The 25,333-nt window shown below is 43.1% G+C and overlaps 1 long non-coding RNA gene across 5 annotated transcripts; it reads left to right on the top strand.

Moving 5' to 3' along the window:
* Nucleotides 1-3,637, top strand: LOC148404753 (uncharacterized). 5 transcript variants are annotated; one of them, XR_015862431.1, is made up of 2 exons: nt 1-294; nt 854-3,637. It is a non-coding gene; the product is annotated as an uncharacterized LOC148404753 (long non-coding RNA). The 5 variants fall into 5 exon arrangements; XR_015862429.1 differs by having other exon boundaries at nt 775-3,637; XR_015862430.1 differs by having other exon boundaries at nt 293-432; nt 775-3,637.
* Nucleotides 3,638-25,333: the final 21,696 nt, after the last annotated feature.

Here is a 25,333-nt window from a genome sequence, read left to right as displayed (position 1 = left end):
TTAAGGGGCGTGAGAAATTTAAAGCTTATAATCCAAACGTTTAACAGTAGTCACCTTCATTTTCCTCTTTTCGGTAATTAGTAGTGTTAGCTCGTGAGTGAACGATACGTTCAAAAGAACGAATATTTTCTGTGAACTTTTTTCACTTCATATGACTTCGACCAGGAGGTGTCGGTAATACCCATTGAAGGTGGTGCCACCTCGCCGTAAAACAAAACGAAAAAGAAAATGACGTAACTTCCCGTTCACGAACGAGTCGTGAATTGCATTTCCCGTTCACCAGCGAACGAATCTGTGAGTAAACGAATCAGTGAATGAGTGATTCGCATTTCCAGTTCATCGTGAGTACGGATCAGTGAGGGAACGAATCCTGACTTTCTCGTTCGCGAACGAGTCAATGGGTGAACTTCCTTCCCGTGCATCAACAGAATAGTCAGTGAATGTGTTGTGTCTCCTGGCGTGAACTTTGTACGCCAGAATGTAGATTTACGATTTACTTATAGTAGGTTTTAAATAACGTGTATGCATATATATGCCTAAATATTGTTATCCAATATATGAACTGCAGTTTCACATTAGATTGCTGGTTTAAGATGTACTTTTATTATTATTATTATTATTATTTTATTATTATTATTATTATTATTATTATTATTATTATTTTAATAAACATATGACGTCATGATGGCGCCGCGGATGGCCGCCACGGTGAGTCGCTCTCTGTTTCTTTGTCTTATTTTGTGTTTTTTCTGTGTCCTCTGCTGTCCATCCCAGATCACTTTTACCAGAGAAGCGCTGTTAAACATCGGACAGTCTTCTTCTGATATTTTCTCTCCTGTTCTCTCTGATCAAGACTGCTTGATGGAGATTTTCACCGGAGCGGCGGTGCTATACAAGCTAGCACGACGAAGACGATGCGGAAAACGAGCCGGAGCCCTCGTAAAGCTGAGGCAGAGAGGGTTCCGTTCTGCCCTACCATCAATTCATCTGGCAAATGTCCGCTCCCTGGCGAACAAGATGGACGAACTGCTGTTCCTCACTTCAAGGAACATGGACTTCAGCAGATCCGTCGCTATATGTTTTGTTGAAACGTGGCTTAACAGACGCAGCCCCCACCACGCCGTGGAGTTAGCTGGGTTTTGGCTAATGCGTGCAGATCGCAGCGCGGAGCTCACCGGAAAATCAAAGGGAGGTGGTCTCTGTTTCTACATTAATGAATGTTAGTGTACTGATGTCACGGTGTTGAAAGAGTCTTGCAGCCCTCTTCCAGAAACACTTTTCATAAACTGCCGGCCATTCTATTCACCACGGGAGTTCTCCTTGATCATCATGGCGGCTGTTTACATTCCACCACATGCACGTGCGAGTGAAGCCACGCAGATGCTGGCTGACCAGGTGACAGACATGTAGAAACTTCTACCAAATTCACTAATCATTGTTCTGGGTGATCTTAACAGGGCGAACCTCGCACACGAACTCCCCAGACACAGCACATAACGTGTCCCACCAGAGGGGCACAGACACTGGACCACTGCTACACCGTAATTAAGGATGCATACCACTCTGCGGCTCGTGCGGCTTTAGGACTCTCTGACCACTGTTTAGTAGTTCATCTGATCCCGGCCTACAGGCAGAAACTAAAAACATAAGCCTGTGGTGAGGACTGTGAGGAAGTGGACAGTGGAGTTAAGGCAGGACCTCCAAGCCTGCTTTGACTGCACCGATTGGGGAGTTTTTGAAGCTGCAACTTCAGACAAGCATGAACTCACTGACACTGTCACATCATACATCAGTTTTTGTGAGGATCTGTGTGTGCAGACTAAGACCTTCTGCACGTATAACAACGACAAACCTTGGTTTACACCGAACCTCAGGAGGATGCGCAAAGTCAAGGAGGAGGCCTACAGGAGCGGCGACCCGGACCTGTTCAAGCAGACCAGAAACACACTGAACCGAGAGGTCAGGAAAGCCAGGAGGTGTTACAGGGAGAGCCTGGAGAGACACCTCTCTGCCAATCCTGATCCCTCAACAGTGTGGAAATGTCTGCAGAGCATCACGGGCTTCAAGAAATGAACCCCGCGTCTTGTGGAGAGCCCAAGGCTTACAAACCAACTAAAGAGGTTCTACTGAAGGTTTGATCGGTCCTCCCACACAACAGGACCTCCTGCAGCAGAATCAACATACTCACCTCCCCCCACAACCACTCTGTCCACACTTCCATCACCTTTGTCACCTACTCTCTCTCTTGCAGAGGCCACGCCTGCACTCCAGATCCGCGTGGAGGAAGTGCGCCAGATGTTTCGGAGACAAAAGATCAGGAAGGCACCGGGCCCAGACGGCGTGTCACCTTTCTGCTTGAAAGTCTGTGCTGAACAGCTGGCACCCTTCTTTGCATGGATCTTCAACCGGTCCTTGGAGCTGTGTGAGGTGCCCTCTGTTAGAGTGAACCACACGGGAGACAGTATACCCTTTTAAACACTTGCAAGTGGAGAGTCATTCGTCGCTGTGCATACAGCGATGATCGAATGAGGTCTGACTCAGGCCTCTTGCAAGAGCATTTTTATTGAGAGAAACAGGGTGGGGGTGAGACTCTTGTGACCACAAAACCATGATCCGTTCTGAACAGGCACGTGCACTCATAGGATGCAGGTGAGGCAGTGCTTCTGAACTTCTGGACGAAGAAGGTCCCGTCCGATGGTGCAGCCATTTTGGTAGTAGAGCCCTTATACCTTGAAAACGGCTCTCTCATCCTGGCACACAGCGGCGATGTCCAAAACTCCCATCCAGTTTCCAGGAAATCATTGTTGACTTCCGGAAGGGTCACAAAACACACCTGCCGCTGATCATCGACGGTGCTGTGGTGGAGAGGGTGAGCTGCACCAAGTTCCTGGGGGTGCACATCAGTGAGGACCTCTCCTGGTCCGCGAACACCTCGTCACTGGCAAAGAAAGCTCAGCGCCGCCTGTACTTCTTGCGGAAGCTCAGGCGTGCATGTGCTCCTCAGGCAGTCCTGTCTACATTCTACCGTGGCACCATTGAGAGCGTCCTCACCAGTTGCATCGCTGTCTGGGGTGGTAACTGCACTGAACAGAACTTGAAGGCCCTGCAGCGCATAGTGAATACGGCTGGTAAGATTATTGGTGCTTCGCTTCCCTCCCTGAAGGACATTTACACCTCCCATCTCACCCGCAAGGCAACCTCGATTGCCAGAGATGTGAGTCACCCGGCTCACTCTTTGTTTGACCTTCTGCCCTCTGGGAAGAGGTACAGGAGCCTGCGCTCCCGCACCACCAGACTCGCCGACAGCTTCTTCCTCCAGGCTGTTAGGGCCCTGAACTCGCTACCCCCTTCTGCGTAGCGTGCGGCACTGTTGCGCTATTTTCGGGAATGTCTGCTGTACGCGCACTTGCTCTTTTTTGTTTTTTTCTTTTTGTGCTCCTCTTAATTATTTATTTATTTATTTATTGTTGTGTTATTTATTCATTATTTATTCGGCACGCTTTTGTTATACTTGTTTACTGTTTGTCTGTTGTGAGCCATGTCTTGTCACCGTGGGATAGGGGGGAACGAAATTTCGGTTTCTTTGTGTGTCTTTGGCATGTGGAGAAATTGACAATAAAGCTGACTTTGACTTTGACTTGACTGTCTGCAAGTCCAGAGCGGGATGGGTCGGTAACACTGATTGTGACAGCTCGGTGTTGATATCCAACTCCTGGATGCCGTGTCCCTGTAAAACAATGCTCTAGACTTTCTTGCTATGTTTCACACAATAACAATGATGAGTAAATCATCAGATACCTCTCGTGCATACACTCCAACAAACGTTAAGTAAATGTGAGATAACTTGCATGAAGTCTACTTAACGAAACATTGAGTAAATATGGGATAACTTAAAAACTGTCCCGGTCAACAACAATTCATAAATAGAAGCTACAAGGTATAATAGAGAAAGAACTTCTCTTTAGCTAAACAAGGAACAAAGGTGTTCTGTTCATAACTAGTGAGGGCCTCTCACAGATAAGACAAGGAAGGGAGTATAAGAACTCCCTAAAACCTGGCAGATGTGTTGGCCTTGAGCGAAGGTATGAGACCTCCGGTTCAGGCCGGCCAGCGCTTCTACAAAACTAATTATCCTGACATTTCCCCATTGTTTATCACATATTTGCTCAAATTCACACATCACCGTAAACAACCCCTTTTCTCGACTCTCAATCGTCAAATCACATTCATGAGGACAAATATGTTTACTCCAAAGGATAAACGTTGCGATGTCATCATTCAGAATCCCACGGATCTGGGAAAAGTCTGGTAACACAGATGCAGGAATTTTGCCATCAACATCATCACGTTGCCGCTCAGACATTAGGTATATCTGAGCAATCTCGTCCTCCATGGGCGATATTACTGTAGTGACGAGACGATTAACCAGAGCACGAAGACATGGTATGCAACATCCATACAAGGTGAGCATAGCAGCAAACACTGCAACTGATTGTAAAATTGAGGACACAAGGGCGTTATACTTCCCAAAAGCAGTCATCCACTTGTAGTGCTCTTTCATCCTCGTTTTGAGGGATCGCAGGCCTGCAATCACCTCCGTCAGGCTCCCATCAGGGGCGGTGTTGTTGGGGATGAAGGTGCAGCATTGTTCTCCAAACATTGCGCAGACCCCTCCTTTCTCAGACAACAACATATCATGAGCATTGTGGTTCTGGATCGACATTAGGGAAGGCGTGGCTAGCTGTTCATGCACTGCCTCGAGCCCCGCTTGTGTCCGTTTGCCCAATTTCTGCATGTTGTAATGGATGTAATTTATCCTGTCTACGTTCTTGTTCATCGTTCACCAGCAGCAAATGGAGGACTCCCATCCCGCCGCAATTTGGTCATTTAATTCTTATTAATCAGGAACTCCTCTAGGGACTCCAATTGCATCGATTTCGGTCAAATCATCGTCGCCTCTCAAATTTAAAGATATTTTGGTTTTTACCAGCTTTTTCCCCAGATGTTGGCATGTTTGATGTATATACAATTTTGCTTGACTACATTCTCTGAAAGTAATGGCTTCTTTTTTTTCTTTTTTCTCTCAATGGATATTATATAGACTGCTCTGTCACACACTTCACAATCCAGTAGACGTGACAGATTTTACACAATCTTTGGTCAATGGCAACGGTACAACATAAATAATCGGTCGCAAATCCATACATATGACATATTCAATTTTATTTTATTTTTTAATCTTTGCATCTTGTTTTGCCATAAGCAATCAATTGTTTCTTTTTTCAGTTACTCTTATAGTTAGTTACCTGAAACAAATTATCCACATTCATTCTAGATATTCATCCCATTCTTTAACATCTACAGCGGTTGTTGACAAAGTACACATATAAACATCATACTTTCATGGCAGTCCAGATCCGACACAGCAGATCATCCTGCAAAGGTCAAATTGATCTTTTAAATTGAAGGCATTCAGTGTTTTTGTTTTTGTTGAAACAAGCTCTACAAAAAAACAAAAAAAATTGTTTTGTTTTGAAAATGTTTTGAATATGAATCAAATCCATATGTTGTATAAAGCTGACTGACCTGCCCCACTATCCCTCCTCTTGAGCCATGTGACACGCACCATGGCTCAATATTGCTGCCCATTTGCATAGGTTCTTTGGTAGGGTAGGTCATTGATAGATGCCATTCTCTAATCTTGCCCCTTTTTTCGTCCATAATTGAATTTCACTCTATGGACTTTGTCGCTGCACATCTTTAAAAATGTTTCAGTGATTTAATCGGCTACTTGTGTGTATAAAATTTGAAGTGTCTTTTGCACTGCAGCTTTGTGGTTCTGTCTGCAAGCTTGTTACCTCTTGACACCTTATCAGTCTCGTGTGTGTGTGTGTGTGTACTGCACACGTGCACATAGGTACTTTTCGTGGCAATTGGACTGTTTTCACAACTAGCTTAGCAAGTAAATGGATGGCCTCCCCGAATGGGGAGTGACTCAGCTAGCAAATGATTAGACATTTTCACTTTCTTGTAGTTTTTTTAGTTACTTTTCAATCGTTTTCTCATTGTTTATCACAAAAATCTTAGAAATTTGAATATAAATCAAAATGTATGTTTTATTTTACTCAATTGTATGATTTAGAGAATCCATATGTAGTAAAGTGTTGTATTACTACATATGATTTCATCATCATTTAATTTGACTTTCTTTCCAAAACGCTTCTTAATTTCTCAGTTCACACATCCTCTACATGTGTTACTGGTTCTCCAGTTTTTTCTCTAGTTTATTGTCAATCCAAAAGCTACGTTTTCTTTTTAGCATTCAACCTGCTCAAAATCACTCTTTCATCAAAGTCGCTCTACTAATTTTCTATAGTAGTCGCCAACGACTTCAACCATTCAACCTTTCATTCAGGCAATCATTCATCAATGCTCATCATATGCATCTCACAGTCTCCAAAAAGGAGTCTTCCTATCACATTGGTCCCAATTCATCCAAGCTCACCACACAACATTCATATATCATTTTCAACTCAGGTTTCCTGGTAGAACAATCCACCAATTCAAAAAAAAACTTAACTAAAACAAACAACTGATAAATTAATCAGAATTTTTTTCTTTGTTTTTAAATTTGAAGAACTCAATCTCTAAGATTTAGCTTGCATTTAGAATTTTGTATACCGTATTTTCCGGACTATAAGTCGCTCCGGAGTATAAGTCGCACCAGCCATAAAATGCCCCAAAAAGTGAAAAAAAACATATATAAGTCGCTCCGGAGTATAAGTCGCATTTTGGGGGGCAATTTATTCGACAAAATCCCACACCAAAAACAGTCATGAACGAGCAACAACAGGCTAAACAATAGCAACAACAGGCTGAACGATCGGTATGCTAACGTGACAAACACAAACAAAGAGCTGAGAACGGGCCTGATGTAACATATAGAGTGATTAAGGACAAATATTACATGAATAACATGTTTATAAAACCATTGGTGTCACTCCATTAAATCCATCGATCATTCGATACGATAGCAACAGGCTAAACGATAGGTATGCTAACGTGACAAACACAAATGAGGAGCTCAGAACGGGCCTGACGTAACATATAGAGTGATTTAGGACAACCATTACATGAATAACATGTTTATAAAACCATCGGTGTCACTCCAATTCATTAAATCCATCGATCGTTCTTTGTCAACAATGGCTGCGCGCGGCTGAGGGCGCTTGCACTTCAAAATATTCCACAGGCTCATATAACGATAGATAAACTATATTTCAAATAACTATAATATAAGCAATACTATTATCAAACCATCCGTGCACTTTAAATCCATTAAATCCATCGATTAAATTCCTCGTCCTTTGTCAACATCGCCGCGCGTGCGCCCTGACGTCAGCCTCGTCTTTATTCCACAGATCTAGTATATAACTATATTGTAGCGTTAACAAAGTACAAGGATAGACGTGGGTTTGGTAAACGGCTCTTTATTCCACAAAACAAACTTCCAAGCGTGTGGCGGCGTGGACTTCCAGAGACGATAGCTCCATGGCAGAGGACCGTGCGTGCGTAATGGCCATGTACGCGCCCCACGCACCGTTCGCGGACAGCCACTCGAACGAGCGCCGGCCCCCGACTCAGTAGAGTAGGACCGGGCGTGCGTAAAAGCCATAATAGTTTTTCAAACCTTCTATGTCACTCCAAATCCTTAATTCCTTTAAACTCTTTCTCCTCCGTGTCACTTCGAAATGATCACCGCTAATGATGCCGGTCGTCCTTACGTGGGTCGCGCCGCGCGGTGCCACTGACGTCACTTGAAATAGTAATCCATTGGTACATCACGGTTCTCCAAACTTTCTTTCTGCTGCTCGATTACTGTTTTCAGCTGCATATTTTACAACTTGAAGTTTGTAACTTGCAAAATATGACTTTCTTTTTGGTGCCATTTTTCTTAACCCCACCCAGTTGATGAGTCACGGCCAACGGTGAAATTTAAAGCGCCCTCATCCAGTTTCGTCTGAAAATATATATTTTTTCAGATGTAGTTTTTTGTTTTGTTTATTTGGTTGTTTTATCAAAGACAAACTCTGCTTTATTGTCGATTTTTTTTTTCATATACCAAGACACACAAAGAGATTGAAATTACGTTCCCACTATCCCTCGGTGAGATAGTACACATATCCATACAAGCAACACAAAAACACCCAAGAAGGCATAAACAATGAATAAATAAGAGTGTTGAATAAATGATAAATAAACAAATAATAATAAATGATAATAATAAATATAAGAGGAGCAAACAGACAGTGGACTTGGATATGGTGCTTTAAAGTGTTAATCGCTTTATTTGATGTTTTCTCTATTTTTTATGTTTTGAATATGTTCAAGATAAAGATATAAAAGCATGTTAAGTGATCAACTATACTAAAAATAACATGGGAAGTGGTCAACTATACTTTTAAGTGATGTCTTAATGATCAAGTAAAAATTTGTGAAAAAAAACATATATAAGTCGCTCCTGAGTATAAGTCGCTCCCCCACCCAAACTATGAAAAAAAACGCGACTTATAGTCCGGAAATTACGGTAATCTTATCACACAACCAATTAATTATTCCTATTAAATGCAGCATTGCAAAATCTTAAATTCACAATTTAGCTTCTTCCAATTCCTGAAAGCATGTTCTGTCGGGTTTTTTTCTTCTTTGAATTTCTCATGTGGGCTCGACACTTAACATGCACTAGTGTGGATTAGTTTCTGCTCGCAAACAGATTTCTCTCTTTTCCTCTCATTTTTATCTGTCCAAATTGTTTCTGTTCTGCAGTGTAAATTGAATAGACAACAGTCTAGCAAATTTCTTTATACTAAAAGTTTAGCCAATCTTCATCAATTTAACACATACGCACACACATGCACAGCTCTCGCGTGCGGAAGGTAGGTCCCAGCACCAATGATTCGTCACAGGCTGGCCATTTCCTGTGGTCGATCATGAGCTGGTCCCTCCCATGCACACGAGGACAGCACATTCTAATTTTATTTATTTATCTTCTAGAAGCAAGTTGCATTTCTTTATCACTTGATTTGCATATTTTAACTTTAGTGTAACACAATTTGATCTCTAGTCATTTGTAATTGGGCATACAAACAGCATTGCCATACTTCTTGTATGGACAGGAGCTCTAACAATCTAAAAAGATTTTTGATAACCTGACAATGACATGTTTTGCTGTCATATGGGAGGGGTTTCAGATCTTTTAAATTTCGATACATGATTTGCATAGGACCGGAAACTCCTCTTGCCCCTTGCTTGAGCCGCGGCTTGAGCTGCGGCCTTGCACCTGCTCACAGGGGCCTTATTGTCTCCTGGTCTGACAACACTTGTGACCTCATCAGTTTTCATCTTTCTAGCTTTTGTCTCTTGAATTCGTTCTCATCTCTTTGTGAAGATTTCAACCACACTCTCGCACTTCTACCACTTCCTACACATTTCAAATTTCCTTGTACTTCATACATTTTCTTCCACTTCAGCATGTATTGCATACAATTAAGAAATCTACTTGCCATGTACCTCTCATCTCAAATAAGAGCAGAGCAAGAGATTTACCGTTCTTATTTCCCATCTTAATTATAGTAGTTAAAGATTTTACAATTTTTTTCAAATTTTTTTTTTTTTTCTTTGAGGATCCTCAATGCAGGTTTAAATTGACCTTTCAACAAATTACTAGCCTGTATTAATGCCGTGGATCAATGCTAGAACTGCTATTTAGTCAATTTATCCTACCAGTCACACACTCAATCACACAAACTCAAGCGCTTTTTTTTTTAGGCCTATCATAGCTCGGACAAACCAAAGCCGTATCTCATAGCTCGGACAAACCAAAGCCGTATCTCATAGCTCGGACAAACCAAAGCCGTATCTCATAGCTCGGACAAACCAAAGCCGTATCTCATAGCTCCGAGAAACCAAAGCCGTATCTCATAGCTCGGAGAAACCAAAGCCGTATCTCTTGTGCACCTGTGGCTTTTTACGCATTTCACAACAGCACAATCACACAACTTCAGGCCTTTAACTTACTTGTCCCCTGGTTCGTTGCACTGCCGGGTCCCGTCAATCCACCTCTGTCAGACGAAGACAGACCTAAGATGCTGGCCCAGCGAAGAATTCTCTTCCCAGGACTTTGTTCTCCAGGTCCTCCCAATGGACGCTGGCTTGTCGACAATGCAGCACGTCCTTCTTCGTCAGACAGATAGCGGGTATGAGGGATCCCGGGTTTCGGCACCAAAATGTTAGAGATTCGCTCACTCCAATTTATTTTGCAAGAACCACACGGGAGACAAGTAAGTCCTTTTAGACACCTGCAGGTGGAGAGTTCACTCGTTCAAGGAATGAAGTCTGAACCCTCGTTCCTGCGAGGGGATATTTATTAAGAGATTCCATTCGTCGCTGTGCGTGCAGCGATTTTCGAATGGAGGTCTGACTCTCTGCTCCTGCAAGAGCATTTTTATTAAGAAAAACAGAGTGGGGGTAAGAGTGGACTGGATAGAGAAAGCCCTTGTCCTCTAGTCAAAACATATCAGGGGGTGTTTTACGACCTTGTGTAGGATGGGACAAGCTATCTTATTTATTACCGGTTGCATTCCAACATAATCATACGATAAGGATAATCTGAAAAACCCTAACAGTCAGGATGGGGGTGAACCCCTGGCCGCTGGTCAAAGCATAGCCAGGGGGTCTTATACAACATTGGGGGAAACAGAACACCTTAGATTGTTTCCTCTGCAGCTGGTCAATCAGTTCAAAGGATCTTAGCATTTTTTTCTACTACTTTGTCTAGACAGGACAAGTTTGGTTAATTATTACAGTTTACATTCCAACATAAGCATAGGATGAAACTACTCTATCAACCCTATCATATCCCTCCTGTTGATTATATGATTATGTCACCCCGATTAACAAACATAAGCAAGGAAATATAGTGAATAAAAATAAAAACACAGAAACATCATTGTATTCATCACTTGCTAGGGATTGTCGACATTGTATTCATCACTTGCTAGGGATTGTCGACGGTCAAATCATCAAGTTTCAGTGAAAAACGTTTAGCTAATCAGCATTATTGCAATCTTCTGCTCGCAGCGCATTAAAATCATCACATTCGACATGCCTGAGATGTTGTATTCACACTTCAGCTACGGTAGAAGACACAGATCTTAATACAGCTGACTTCAAGCATGAGATAACAGGTCGTAAATGAGCACAACAATCATAGGAGTCACAAGTTTCAACAGCAGTTGCCACCAAGTGCCAGAGAATAGCCATGAAAAGAAATCCCATTGATGTGGGATCTTGTCCTCCGACATGGCCTGCTGTAAATTCTTCAGTGAGTTCATGGCGTCGTTGATGTGAGTGTCATTAACTCCTGGAATGTATGTGCAACAGGAAGTCCCAATGATGTGGCACACGCCACCTTGTGCTGCAGTCATCAAGTCCAGAACCATCCTGTTTTGCAAGACCATTAGTCCAATAGCCTGCATCTCTCTGTTTTGTCCATCATTGACTTGCAGCGAGAGAGATTCAGAAAAGACTGGAAACGATAGTTCAGTGTTTCGATGAAGAGTGAGTGTTTTCTAACTCCGATCCAAGGAAAACGCGCATGAGTGACTTTGTCTCCGACGGACCACACTTTGTGGCTGTCAGGGACATTTGCACCCCAGACGAGGTAATGTGGTTCAAAGGTTGCAACAGCCCTGCGTCGACGTCCAGAAGAGTTGTGTGCTGTCGTCAGCTGATGATGTTGTATCCTGTAGGTGTGGTCTGTCACCCACACAGGTGCACACACTCATGTCCAGTTGGCGGGCTGCATCGGACAACTCTTGTGGCCACAAAGCCACGAGCCATTCTGAATGAAGTAGGTCCCGTCTGATGGTGCAGCCATGTTGGTAGGAGAGCCCTTACGCCTTGAAATGGCTCTCCCATCCTGGCACTCAGTGGTGATGTCCAAAGCTCCCATCCAGTTTCCTCCTGGAGAGCAGTCGTTAATGCATTCGTGGGTTTCATTTTCTTGGATGAAATACGTGTAGTCCATTTCAGGTAGCCTTTTTGTTTAGGCCACTAGTGGCATCTTTCGTCCTTCAACAGTCACATTGAGATTGATCCAAAAGAGTTCGATCACAGGTTTCTTTCTGTGAGTCCATAGCGGTAGGGGGAGCATCACTAACTGTGACAGCACGCTGTTGAAATCCAACTCCTCCCACAGAGGTCATGCATTTTGTTTCAGTGACAGTCATTGTTCTGGCCTCCAGGTGAACTTGCGTGGAGGAAGGGGGGTTTGGAACACACATAGCATCCCTCCTGTGTGTGGGATCTCACAGTAAACGTCACACACCGGTACCAAGTGTTGGTTTCGTGTGGGTTTCTGGGATCCCAGGACCAGTCCTCAAAGTCCTCATCATGTGACCATCTTTTTCCTCGTTCGACATTGTCAATTGGTCTATTCAGATGAGTCCATAGACCATAGCATGCTTGAACCACAACGCAGCAGAGGATCCACCTGGCATGTGGAGCCCCGTTGCTACTAGGATGGCAGAGACACCGATATTTCCCATTGCCTACTCAGAGTGGGGATCTTATGGATTCCATTCTTCACCAACATTGAGACGCCCCACCCTAAACAACGAGGCCCCTTTGCATCAGACTTCCCCCCACTCCAAAAATGGGGTCCAGCACCCTCTGTATCGTCCAGTGGCTGAGGAGAAACCAGCTGTGCCTTCCAGCAATGTTCAGTGCAGTGGGGGTAGTCAGCAAGACTTGGAATGGCCCCTCCCACCATGGCTGGCCCAGTTTGTCCTTTTTGACGACCTTTATGTTGTCTCAGTCTCCTGGCTTGGAGCGGTTGTTGACCTGTGGGGAAGAAAGATCAGGCGGCAGTAAATTTGCATTTGACACATCTTTCAGTTTGAGTGCTCTCATCATGCTATCTGCCAAGGACTGTTCTTCATCTGCTTTTTGCAAATGTTGTATCATTCACCAGTCAATTTTATTGCCCTTTTGAACTGCACAGATAGGAGTGTTTGCGAGAAGAGTTTGAACACTTCCTAATGATTCCTCCTAACCAAAGATCATTTATGACAGGGGCTATCCCATTTATTGCCTCCTGTTTTAAAGGATATTGCTTAACTCTTGGACGCCACTCTGATCTTGGTTTGATCTGTACTGGGGGAATGGACGTTAAAAGTCCTACATCAGATGGGCACAGCCAATTCCCCCTCCTCCTTTTCATTTAAACAAGTGTTGATTAGCCAGGGAAGCGCATAAGCGCGTGCCCTTAACACCTACACAACTTCCTCATAGCTTATTTAGTCACTTTTCAATCATCTTCAGATTGCTTCAAGCAAAAGTTTGAAAAGCTTGAGAAAATTTTAACTTAATGGTATGACGCCAAATGTATTAGAGAATCCATATGTCGTATAGTGTTGTATTATTACTATCTTTCACTATCTGCCCTACTCCCTCCCTCCTTCTGAGGCATAGCAACGCCCATGCCTCACACCTTGACAAACTTTTTGGGAGGATGTGTTCCTTACTACTTATGATTTTATCATCATTTAATCTGACTTTCTTTCCAAAATGCTTCTCAATTTCCCAGTTCACACATCTTCTGCATGTGTGACTGGTTCTCCATTTTTTCTTCTAGTTGATTATCAATCCAAAAGCAACTTCTTTTTTAATCGCATTTAATTTACTCAAAATCACCCTTTCTTCAAAGGTTTTCTACTAATTTCCCATAGTAGTCTCCAAAGACTCCTACCATTCAACCTGTATTTTCCTTTCATCAGGCAATCATTTAACCTTGATCATTTGCATCTCACAGTCTCCAAAAAGGAGTCTTTCTATCAGATAGGTCCGAATTTATCCAAGTTCTCCACACAACATTCATATATCATTTTCACCTCAAGGGTCCTGATAGAACAATCCACCAAACCAAAAGAAAAAAAAATCAACACAAAAAACCACTGGCAAATTAATCTGATTTTTTACTTTGTTCTTAAATTTAAAGAACTCAATCTTTCAGATTTAACTCACATAGAAGTTTGTATAATCTTATAACACAACCAATCAATTATTCCTTTTAAATGTAGCAGTGCAACGTCTTAAATTTGCAATTTTGCTTCATCCAATTCCTGAAAGCATGTGATGTCGTTTTTTTTTTCCTTTCTCAGTTACTTTTCTTCCCAGCCACACTCTCTTCCAAAACGTCTACCACTTCTTCCACATTTCAACTTTCAACTTTCCTTCTGCTCCATACTTTTTCTTCCACTTCACCATGTATCACATACAATTAAGAAATCTACTCGCCATGTACTTCTCATCTCCTTCAAGAGCTAGAGATTTACCGTTTTTATTTCCCATCTTAATTTGGTGTTTTAGTTTTTACATTTTTTTTTCAAATCTTTTCTTTAAGGATCCTCATTGCAGGTTTAAATTGATCTTTCAACAAATTTCTTGCCTGTGTTATTACCGTGGATTAATGCTAGAACTGCTCTTTTTAGTCAATTTATCCTTCCACACAAGTTTCTTATCCCTGCCTATGCGAAGTCCTCTTTTTTTGAAAAAAAGGAGCTGCTTCATCCAGAGGGGGGACTCTACAACACCCCTTCCTTCCCTGGGAACTAAAGACAACAGTCCTGTTACCCAGCCCTGCCAACGCGAAGTAGTACTTTTTAGAACAGTGGTTGTCAAATGGGGGTACAGGGAGGTACTCTAGTGGGTATGTGAGATTTTACAAAAATATGTAAAACAGTTTGAGAACGACTGCTCCAGAAGAGCCACTTTATCCGGAGGGGGACTCTACAACACCCCCTCCTTCCACAAGACTTAACATCTTCAGTCCTGCCTACTTACTTGTATCTTTTCCTGTGCACTTTTCATTTTAAGCGTTTCTCATCTTTTACTTTAAGGCTTTTACTTTTCCCGTGTTTCGTTGCACTTCCGGATCCTGTCAATCCACTGTTGTCAGACGAAGGCAGACCTAAGATGCTGGCCCAGCAAAGAATTTTCTTCCCAGGTCTTTCTTTTCCAGGTACTCCTAATGGACGCTGGCTTATCGACAATGCAGCACGTCGTCCTCCGTCCACCAGCAGTGGGTATGTGAGGGATCCGGGTCATGGCACCAAAATGTTAGAGTGGTGCTCACTCTAACTTATTTTGCAAGAACCACACGGGAGACAGTATGCCCTTTTAAACACAAGTGGAGAGTCATTCAGCGATGATCGAATGAGGTCTGACTCAGGCCTCTTACAAGAGTATTTTTATTGAGAGAAACAGGTTGGGGGTGAGAGTGGTCAAGATGGGGGTGAACCCCTGGCCGCTGGTCAAAGCATAGCAGGGGGTCTTTTACGACGTTGGGGGAACAGAACAACTTAGATTGCTTCCTCTGCAGCTGGTCAATCAGTTCAAAGGATCTTCGCACTTTGTTCTACTACTTTGTCAAGACAGGACAAGTTTGGTTAATTATTACAGGTTACATTCCAACATAAGCATGGGATGAAACTAATCTATCAACCCAAACATCCTCGTGCTTCAAGAGCTCCACCATCGTTCCAGTGGCCAAGAAGCCCGCCATCACAGGTTTGAATGACTATAGACCTGTCGCTCTTACATCTGTGGTCATGAAATATTTCGTGAGGTTAGTGCTGAACCACCTGAAGGATGTCACGGACCCCTGCTTGACCCCCTCCAGTTTGCCTACCGGGCAAACAGGTCGGTGGATGATGCGATCAACATGGGACTGCACTACATACTGCACCACCTGGACACCCCAGGAACGTACGCCAGGATCCTGTTTGTGGACTTCGCTCCTGACATCCTCCAACAGAAGCTCATCCAGCTCGCGGTGCCTGCCTCCACCTGTTAGTGGATCACCAGCTTCCTGACCAACAGGAGACAACGTGTGAGGCTGGGGAGCATCACATTTGAAACCCGAACCACCAATACTGGCGCCCCTCAGGGGTGCGTCCTCTCCCCACTGCTCTTCTCTCTCTACACCAACGATTTCTCCTCAGGTGACTCTCCTGTGAAGCTCCTGAAGTATGCAGATGACACCACTCTCATCGAACTGATCCGGGACGGTGATGAGACTGCGTACAGACAGTAGGTGGAGTGGCTGGTCCACTGGTGCAGCCAAAACCACCTGGAGATGAACCCGCTCAAGACCGTGGAGATGACAGTGAACTTCAGGCGAGACCCTTCACCACTTTCACCCCTCACTATCCACAGTAATACTATTTTCTCCACAGACACCTTCAAGTTCCTGGGAACCACAATCTCTCGGGACCTGAAATGGACTGGCCATATAGACTCTGTCCGGAAGAAGGCCCAGCAGAGGCTGTACTTCCTGAGACAGCTCAAGAAGTTCAACCTGCTGCGGGAGCTGCTGAAGACCTTCTGAACTGCCATCATCCAGTCTGTCCTCTGCACCTCCATCACTGTCTGGTTTGGATCGGCCTCCAAACAAGACAAGCAAAGACTGCAATGGACAATCAGGACTGCAGAAAAGATAATTGGGATCAACCTCCCATCTATCCAAGACTTGTACTTGTCCAGGACCAGGAAACGTGCAAGTAACCTCTCTATGGACATCTCTCACCCAGGTTGCTGTCTGTTTGAACTAATCCCCTCCGGACGGCGTTAAAGAGCTCTGTACACCAAAACCAGCAGACACAGAGACAGCTTCTTCCACCAGGCTGTTGCTCTGATGAACTCACACCATTCTTAGAGTCCCAGAGTCATTGCTGTGTGTTAGGGTTTTCCAGGTTATCTTTATCATAGGATTATGTTGGAATGCAACAGGTAATAAATACCTTACCTTGTCCTCCTTATCACAAGGTCGTAAAACATCCCCTGACATGTTTAGACTAGAGGACAAGGGCTTTAGCCAGTTTACCCAAACCCCCACTCTGTTTCTCTTAATAAATATCCCCTCGCAGGAACGAGGGTTCAGACTTCATTCCTTGAACGAGTGAACTCTCCACCTGCAGGTGTCCAAAAGGACTTACTTGTCTCCCGTGTGGTTCTTGCAAAATAAGTTGGAGTGAGCAAATCTCTAACATTTTGGTGCCGAAACCCGGGATCCCTCATACCCGCTATCTGGCTGACGAAGGAGGACGTGCTGCATTGTCGACAAGCCAGCGTCCATTAGGAGGACCTGGAGAAGAAAGTCCTGGGAAGAGAATTCTTCGCTGGGCCAGCATCTTAGGTCTGCCTTCGTCTGACAGAGGTGGATTGACGGGACCCGGCAGTGCAACGAAGCAAGGGGACAAGTAAGTTAAAGGCCTGAAGTTGTGTGCACGAGAGATACGGCTTTGGTTTGTCCGAGCCATGAGATACGGCTTTGGTTTGTCCGAGCCATGAGATACGGCTTTGGTTTGTCCGAGCCATGAGATACGGCTTTGGTTTGTCCGAGCCATGAGATACGGCTTTGGTTTGTCCGAGCTATGAGATACGGCTTTGGTTTGTCCGAGCCATGAGATACGGCTTTGGTTTGTCCGAGCTATGAGATACGGCTTTGGTTTATCCGAGCTATGAGATACGGCTTTGGTTTATCCGAGCTATGAGATACGGCTTTGGTTTGTCCGAGCTATGAGATACGGCTTTGGTTTGTCCGAGCCATGAGGCCTAAAAAAAGCGCTGGAGTTAGTGTGATTGAGTGTGTGACTGGTAGGATAAATTGACTAAAAAGCAGTTCTAGCGTTGATCCACGGCAATAAAACAGGCTAGTAATCTGTTAAAAGGTCAATTTAAACCTGCATTGAGGATCCTCAAAGAAAAAAATTTTGAAAAAAAAATTGTAAAACCTTAAACTACTAGAATTAAGATGGGAAATAAAAACGGTAAATCTCTACCTCTTGACGGAGATGAGAAGTACATGGCGAGTAGATTTCTTAATTGTATGCAATATATGCCGAAGTGGAAGAAAAAGTATGGAGTAGAAGGGAAGTTGAAAGTTGAAGTGTGGAAGATAGTAGTTGATGTTTTAGAAGAGAGTGTGGATAGAAAGAAAAATGGACTGAAAAAGAAAAGAAAAGAGAGAGAATTAGATTGTGCTAAAATGTGGTTGAAAGCTTCACAAGAAAGAAGAGAACAAATCCAAAAGACAAAAGATAGAAAGTTGAAAAGTGATGAAGCCGCCATTCAATTGAGATTTGAAAAAGAATTCTGGGTACATAGTGGCATCCCATTCAATGATGCAGATGAGAGTGCTTATCAGCAACATCTTAAAATTCCGCTCCTCACTGGTTTCCCCCCTGACTTGGGCAGTTGGGTGAGAAAACACTTGGTGGAAGCGGACGCTGCTTGGTTTACAAAAAACATGCAGTGGCCCAGAGACGCTGACAAAGGGATTAAGAAAGGCAGAAGTTTTGATGTATTTCATCTAGATGATGATAATGATCTAAATGAAGATACAACAATCTTCTACCAAAGTTCCCAAAGGGGCAGAGGAAGAGTTAGATACCAACAACGTCGCAAGCCACCATTCAAATCAAAACCCCCATCAGATTCAGACAACTGTTGGAACTGTGGGAGACGAGGACACTTTGCACGAGAGTGTCGTTCTGCAAAGCAATATGAATCAAAGGGTGCAGGAAGGGGCAGAGGAAAAGCCAAATTTTTAGCATGACAAGCTTCCTCCTCTTTGACCGCTTATGCTCATACAGAGAAAGAAAGGATAGATGCCCATATGACAGCAAAACATGTCATTGTCAGATTATTAGAATTTTTTTTAGATTATTAGAAGTCTTGTCCATCCAAGAAGTATGACAATGCTGTTTGTATGCCCAAATTACAAATGACTAGAGCTCAATTTGTGTTACACTAAAGTTAAAATATGCAAATCAAGTGGTAAAGAAATGCAACTTGCTTCTAGAAGATAAATAAATAAAATTAGAATGTGCTGTCCTCGTGTGCATGGGAGGGACCAGCTCATGATCGACCACAGGAAATGGCCAGCCTGTGACGAATCATTGTTGCTGAGACCTACCTTCTGCACGCGAGAGCTGTGCATGTGTGTGCGTATGTGTTAAAGTTAAAGTCCCAAATTGATGAAGATTGGCTAAACTTTTAGTAGAAAGAAATTTGCTAGACTGTTGTCTATTCAATTTACACCGCAGAACAGAAACAATTTTGGCAGATAAAAATGAGAAGAAAAGAGAGAAGTCTGTTTGCGAGCAGAAACTAATCCACACTAGTGCATGTTAAGTGTCGAGCTCACATGAGAAATTCGATGAAGGAAAAAAAAAACGACAGAACATGCTTTCAGGAATTGGAAGAAGCTAAATTGTGAATTTAAGATTTTGCAATGCTACATTTAATAGGAATAATTGATTGGTTGTGTTATAAGATTATACAAAATTCTAAATGCAAGCTAAATCTGAGAGATTGAGTTCTTCAAATTTAAAAACAAAACAAAACAAAAATTCAGATTAATTTGCCAGTTGTTTGTTTTAGTTAAGTTTTTTTGGACTGGTGGATTGTTCTACCAGGAAACCTGAGTTGAAAATGATATATGAATGCTGTGTGGTGAGCTTGGATGAATTGGGACCAATGTGATAGTATGACTCCTTTTTGGAGACTGTGTGAGATGCATATGATGAGCATTGATGAATGATTGCCTGAATGAGAGGTTGAATGGTTGAAGTCGTTGGCGACTACTATAGAAAATTAGTAGAGCGACTTTGATGAAAGAGTGATTTTGAGCAGGTTGAATGTTAGAAAGAAACACGTAGCTTTTGGATTGATAATTAACTAGAGAAAAAACTGGAGAATCAGTAACACATGTAGAAGATGTGTGAACTGAGAAATTGAGAAGCGTTTTGGAAAGAAAGTCAAATTAAATGATGATGGTATGATCGTATGTCGTAAAGAACGCATTCTCCCAAAAAGTTTGTCAAGGTGTGAGGCATGGGCGTTGCCAAGCCTCAAAAGGGGGGAGTGAGTAGGACAGATAGTGGAAGATAGTAACAATACAACACTTTATGACAATGAATTTTCGAATACATTTGGTGTTATACTGTGGTAATTTTTTTTTTTTGTTCTGGTGTAGATAGGTTAGCAACACGAGAGATTTAGAGGTTCAAAAGAAAGACAGTTAAACGAAAACATTTTTGATTTGGACAATTGCAGGCTAACAGGAACATGAGAACGATAAGAACTACGAGGTGGGATCCAATTTCATTGGGGAGATTGAGAATTCACAGCACCATACTCTAAGTCACATTTTTGAGCAAGCATGACAATAACATGTGAGAGGTCAAGACATACAGATCAGGGCTTGATGTGGAAAGCAGACCTCGATGAGTTGATTTTCAATAATGATAGTGAAGACAACATACTGTCCGATTAAATTGGAACTATAGATAAAATGTAGCTCAAAAAATAGGATGAGTTGCAGGATTTACGATATAAAAACGAGACCGCTGTTATTAGAAGAATTTGAAGTTTGGTAAACAAACGTTACCAGCAAATTGATGGAAGCAGCTACATTTGGAGATAGTCTTACAAGTTTGACGTCCCAGCCTGTCATTCTCAGTGTCAGGGTCCCTGAAAGCCAATCCGAGTCTTCGCCTGCAGCCGTGAACAACTACAAAATGGTGCCTGGCTCTGAAGCACCTTTGACCTTTGGCAAAGGACAAGAAAAGACTCCTGTGCTTGGAGGGGGACAAGTACACTCCGGAGGACAGACAACATCCTCGGGGACGAGAAAAGACAGTGAAAAGCGGAGGAACTCACAATGATGAAAATTGACTCATTTGAACAATGGACTCATTCAAGAATGATGGATGGGGTCGCTCTGAAGCAACAATAAAAGAACACCAACTTGAGAGGGTGACGTGCGGCAAAAAGATATGGACTTGGAGCGTCCGACAACCAAATCGCACTCCTTGCTACGGCGTTACCAAATTTGGTGAAGCTTGGTTCAAAGTGGAAGGGAGGTTCATTGTGCACTGAGTTTGACAGAACTGAGGAGATTTGATAAATAAATAAATAAAAATTTGAAAAATACGTAGGACTACAGAGAAAAGCATTATAATCAGAGATTGAACGGATTTGGATAAAACAAATAGGCTAAAACGGTAGAAAAAAAGAGCAAGATCTGATATTTTGGCTCATCAAGCTTAAGACGTAGAGGTCGAGTTATATAAATTTTAGAACAGGACATTTGGCAGTCAGGAGGAAGCTAGGTTGCTCAATGTACCTATTCAATACAATAGTAAGGTTTTTTGTACCACAGTGGAGGTTGGATGGTCAGAAAGTTAGGTACGTTCAATTTTTGACATTCACACAATCATGCATAGGAGTCACACGGCGACAGTTAACAAGACAATGACTGCAATAGGGGCCACATACGACTGCACCGACAGGAAAAAGTAGAAGCGAGAGAGCAGAGTATGGGATTATATGATCAAACGTCTGCTATACAGTTACCAATAGGAGATTCTATCAAAAGAAGCAACATGAGAGATGGATTAGAATCCATTTGTCTGTGTGTTCTGTGTGGGTGTGAGCGTGTGAGGAGAAAGAAGGCGTGGGTAAGACAATCTCTTTTAAACCAGGAGGCAATAAATGGGAACGCCCCTGTCATAAATAGTTTTTGGTTAAAGGAAATCATTAGGAGGTGTTCAAACTCTTCCCGCAAACACTCCTATTTGCCAGTTAAATGGGCACGACAATTGACTACGAGAGTTGCAAGCAACAGATGAAGAGCAGTCCTTGGCAGATTATATGATCAGGACGCTCAAACTGTGTCAAAGACAAATTTACTGCCGCCTGATCTTTCCTCCTCACAGGTCGACAACCCCATCAATCCAGGAGACTGGGTCTACATCGAGGTCATCAAAAGAAGGAACTGGGCCAGCCACGATGGGAGGGACCATTCCAAGTCTTGCTGACTACACATGTTGCATCCAAGGTTGCAGCACCCACAAATGCATTAACGACGACTGCTCTCCAGGAGGAAACTGGATGGGAGCTTTGGACATCACCGCTGTGTGCCAGGATGAGAGAGCCGTTTTCAAGGTGTAAGGGCTCTACTACCAACATGGCTGCACCATCGGACGGGACCTACTTCATCCAGAAGTTCAGAGGCACTGCCTCACCTGCATCCTATGAGTGCACGTGCCTGTTCAGTACGGATCATGGTTTTGTGGTCACAAGAGTTGTCCGATGCTGCCTGCCCACTGGACACGAGCGTGTGCGCCAGTGTGTGTGACGGAACACACCTACAGACTACAACATCATCAGCTGACGAAAACACGAGCACATATACAACTTCTTAGACGTGACAGATGTGATAATGATAATGAGACGTGGATTGCGTAGATGCTGTTCTGTTGAGCATGTGTTACGGAATCTTGTTGATTTGACCATCAAATATGCTTCGCAAGTAATGGATACGCTGATGTACTGTTTCTGTGTTTTTCTTTTTATTTTTTTGTTATTGATAGCATTCTGGTCGCCTGTGGCAACGGGGCCGTGTAAGAATTTTCCTGCTAATAACATCTGGCCAGCGGGTTTTTCGCTTACACAATAAGTTTGATCTGGGGTATTAAGGTAATGCCTCATCTTCACTGGAAAGTGTTGCTATCATTGTTGTTTTTTTATTTTTCCTATTCTTCTTTCTTCATTATACATATATATGTGTTTTTTTTTCTTGCTTGTCTTTGTTATTTAGGGTAGCATAATCATATGATAAAACAGGAGGGAGATGTTAGGGTTTTCCAGGTTATCTTTATCATAGGATTATGTTGGAATGCAACAGGTAATAAATACCTTACCTTGTCCTCCTTATCACAAGGTCGTAAAACATCCCCTGACATGTTTAGACTAGAGGACAAGGGCTTTAGCCAGTTTACCCAAACCCCCACTCTGTTTCTCTTAATAAATATCCCCTCGCAGGAACGAGGGTTCAGACTTCATTCCTTGAACGAGTGAACTCTCCACCTGCAGGTGTCCAAAAGGACTTACTTGTCTCCCGTGTGGTTCTTGCAAAATAAGTTGGAGTGAGCAAATCTCTAACACTGTGCAATAACATCCTGCTCTCCACACCTTTTTTGAATTGTCTACATTCTGTGTACTATGTGTCCTTTCTGCATCCATTGCAGCCTGGTCATCCTGGAAGAGGGATCCTCCCATCTGTGGTCTCTTCTCAAGGTTTCTCATTTCCTGTAGTTGGAGTTTTGAGTTTTTCCTTGCCCTCCTGGGAGTTTAAAATCAGGGGATGTTTGAGAATATTTGTCATTTTTCACACGTCCTGAGTGTTGTTAGTCACCTAAATGTTGAACAGAGGCTGTGATGTACCAAAGTCAAATTCCTTGTTTGGCACGCCCAAACACGGCGAATAAAAATTCTTGAATCTTGAATTTATGTTAAAATTTATCTGGTGTTTTATTCATTGTTTTTATATTCGCCAATCAAAACATAAAAATCAGACATTTGGTTAACAGTTTTATATGACAATATGGATATGTGTTTTACGTTGTTATATAAGTCGGTGTCCCCAAAATTAACAAATGTCGGTATAATGTTTTTTTCAACCTTTTATTCAAACACAAACATATATATATATATATATCGATATAATAACACCATCAACTACAAGCCAACAAATACAAAATTAAAACATCAATGTCAGCATAACGTATGTCGGCTGGCAACGGCATAGCGGTAATACTGTCTGTCACTCATTCGTTAATCTTCGCGAACGACCAATCAGCAGCGAGTGATAGATGGAGGCGGGACTTTACGAGTCAGTGACATAATTTCCCGTTCACGAATGAGTCAGTGACACAACTTCCCGTTCACGACTGGGTGAGAGATTGTTGCCAACGGATCAGTGTGTAGGTGTTGTATTATCGAAAGAAATGTGTTAATTACCCGAGCCAATTATTATTATATAATAATAATAATAATTGGGGGTGGTTGTTGTATTGTTTGATGTGTATGAGTTGTTTCCACGGGATGTTGTGTAAAAAAAACACAACACCTTTGGAAGCTGTGGTGAATTCTCTTCGATGGTCAGCTGGTCTTCCAAGCAAACGATGAAAAAGTGGCTGGCTTGGGAAAGGAAAACTTCAGTCACACACGGCTGATTGGGGAAAGATTTTATTCAACTGATGTCAGAGAGAAGTGTCTCGCGCCCGAGCCAAGATGTCGAGTCCTTTTGTCTACTATCGCCCTAAAACTTATACCCCCGCGCTTCCCTTTACTTGGGTGCGCGCAAACGAGGGCTGTTGGATGATCTATGACCTCCCAGTCAGCCTCCCCAACTCTACACGGTGAATACAGTGTCAGTTAATGGAAACCAGATGTGTCTGGTGCCAGTGAGTCTACGTTCCTGGACCAAGCCCCAAACAAGCCCGCACGAACCTGACCCGAACATGACCCGGTCCACACTTACACTTACTAGTGAGATATACATTGCATGATACCAGAATAAAAATATACCACATTCCCCCCTTGTGCCCCGACAACAACCCGACAAGAAATGACATTGGTAAACATTCAAAAATCTTCCCCCACCCATTTTATAGTTTTCGTCTACAATTTGGACCTATTTGTCTCATCCTAAATCATGCTCAAGGCATGCTACTTAAGGTTACATTAACTAGGAAAGCTCAACCTAATTTGATATTGAATTCCTCCCTGACAGCAATCTGAGGCCTCTCAGGAACCACACTCAACCAAGACTGAATCTCCCAACCCCATTAACTGATTAATGCCATCCGCACACACCCCTTCGGGACTATATCAACAATGCCATCAATTTGGAGAGGAAAATTTTGCTGCGGCCCGTTAGAAGCCCCAAAAAGTTGCCGGACCGCCGCCGAAAAAACCTCGCCAATCTAATGACGAGGAAAAAGAGGGAGGCCCATTCTACACCCCCAGAGACGCCTCTCACCTGGCGTCAGCCAGGTGAAGGGATTTCCGGCACCCATCACATTCCACAAAGCGTAGCATGAGCCCCATAAACAGTAATGAACAGAACCACGCCCCCAAATACAAACCAGTCAGAATGCATTGTCGTATGGTATACATGACACGGGGTAAAGAAATGAGGTAACATAACGACGTAAATAAACATGGCAAGAGTGAGGTATACAAAAACGAATCATCAAAGCATGCAACAGAGTAAAGCCCCACTTACCCCAGTGTTGCCCATCCCCCCCATCCCCCCGCATGTGCGAGTGCGTGCTGTAGCAATGTCCAGTCCACTGAGGCCTCCTCGGCGAGGAGCGCCGGTGGGCGCTGCCCAGGGCCCACTGTCCATACAAAGTCC

The sequence above is a fragment of the Syngnathus floridae genome, chromosome 1 (assembly GCF_059516105.1).
Source record: "Syngnathus floridae isolate MCC-2025c chromosome 1, RoL_Sflo_1.0, whole genome shotgun sequence".
Lineage (NCBI taxonomy): Eukaryota > Metazoa > Chordata > Actinopteri > Syngnathiformes > Syngnathidae > Syngnathus > Syngnathus floridae.
The sequence above is the reverse complement of the archived record's forward strand: the minus strand, read 5'-3'. Positions and strand labels throughout refer to the sequence as shown.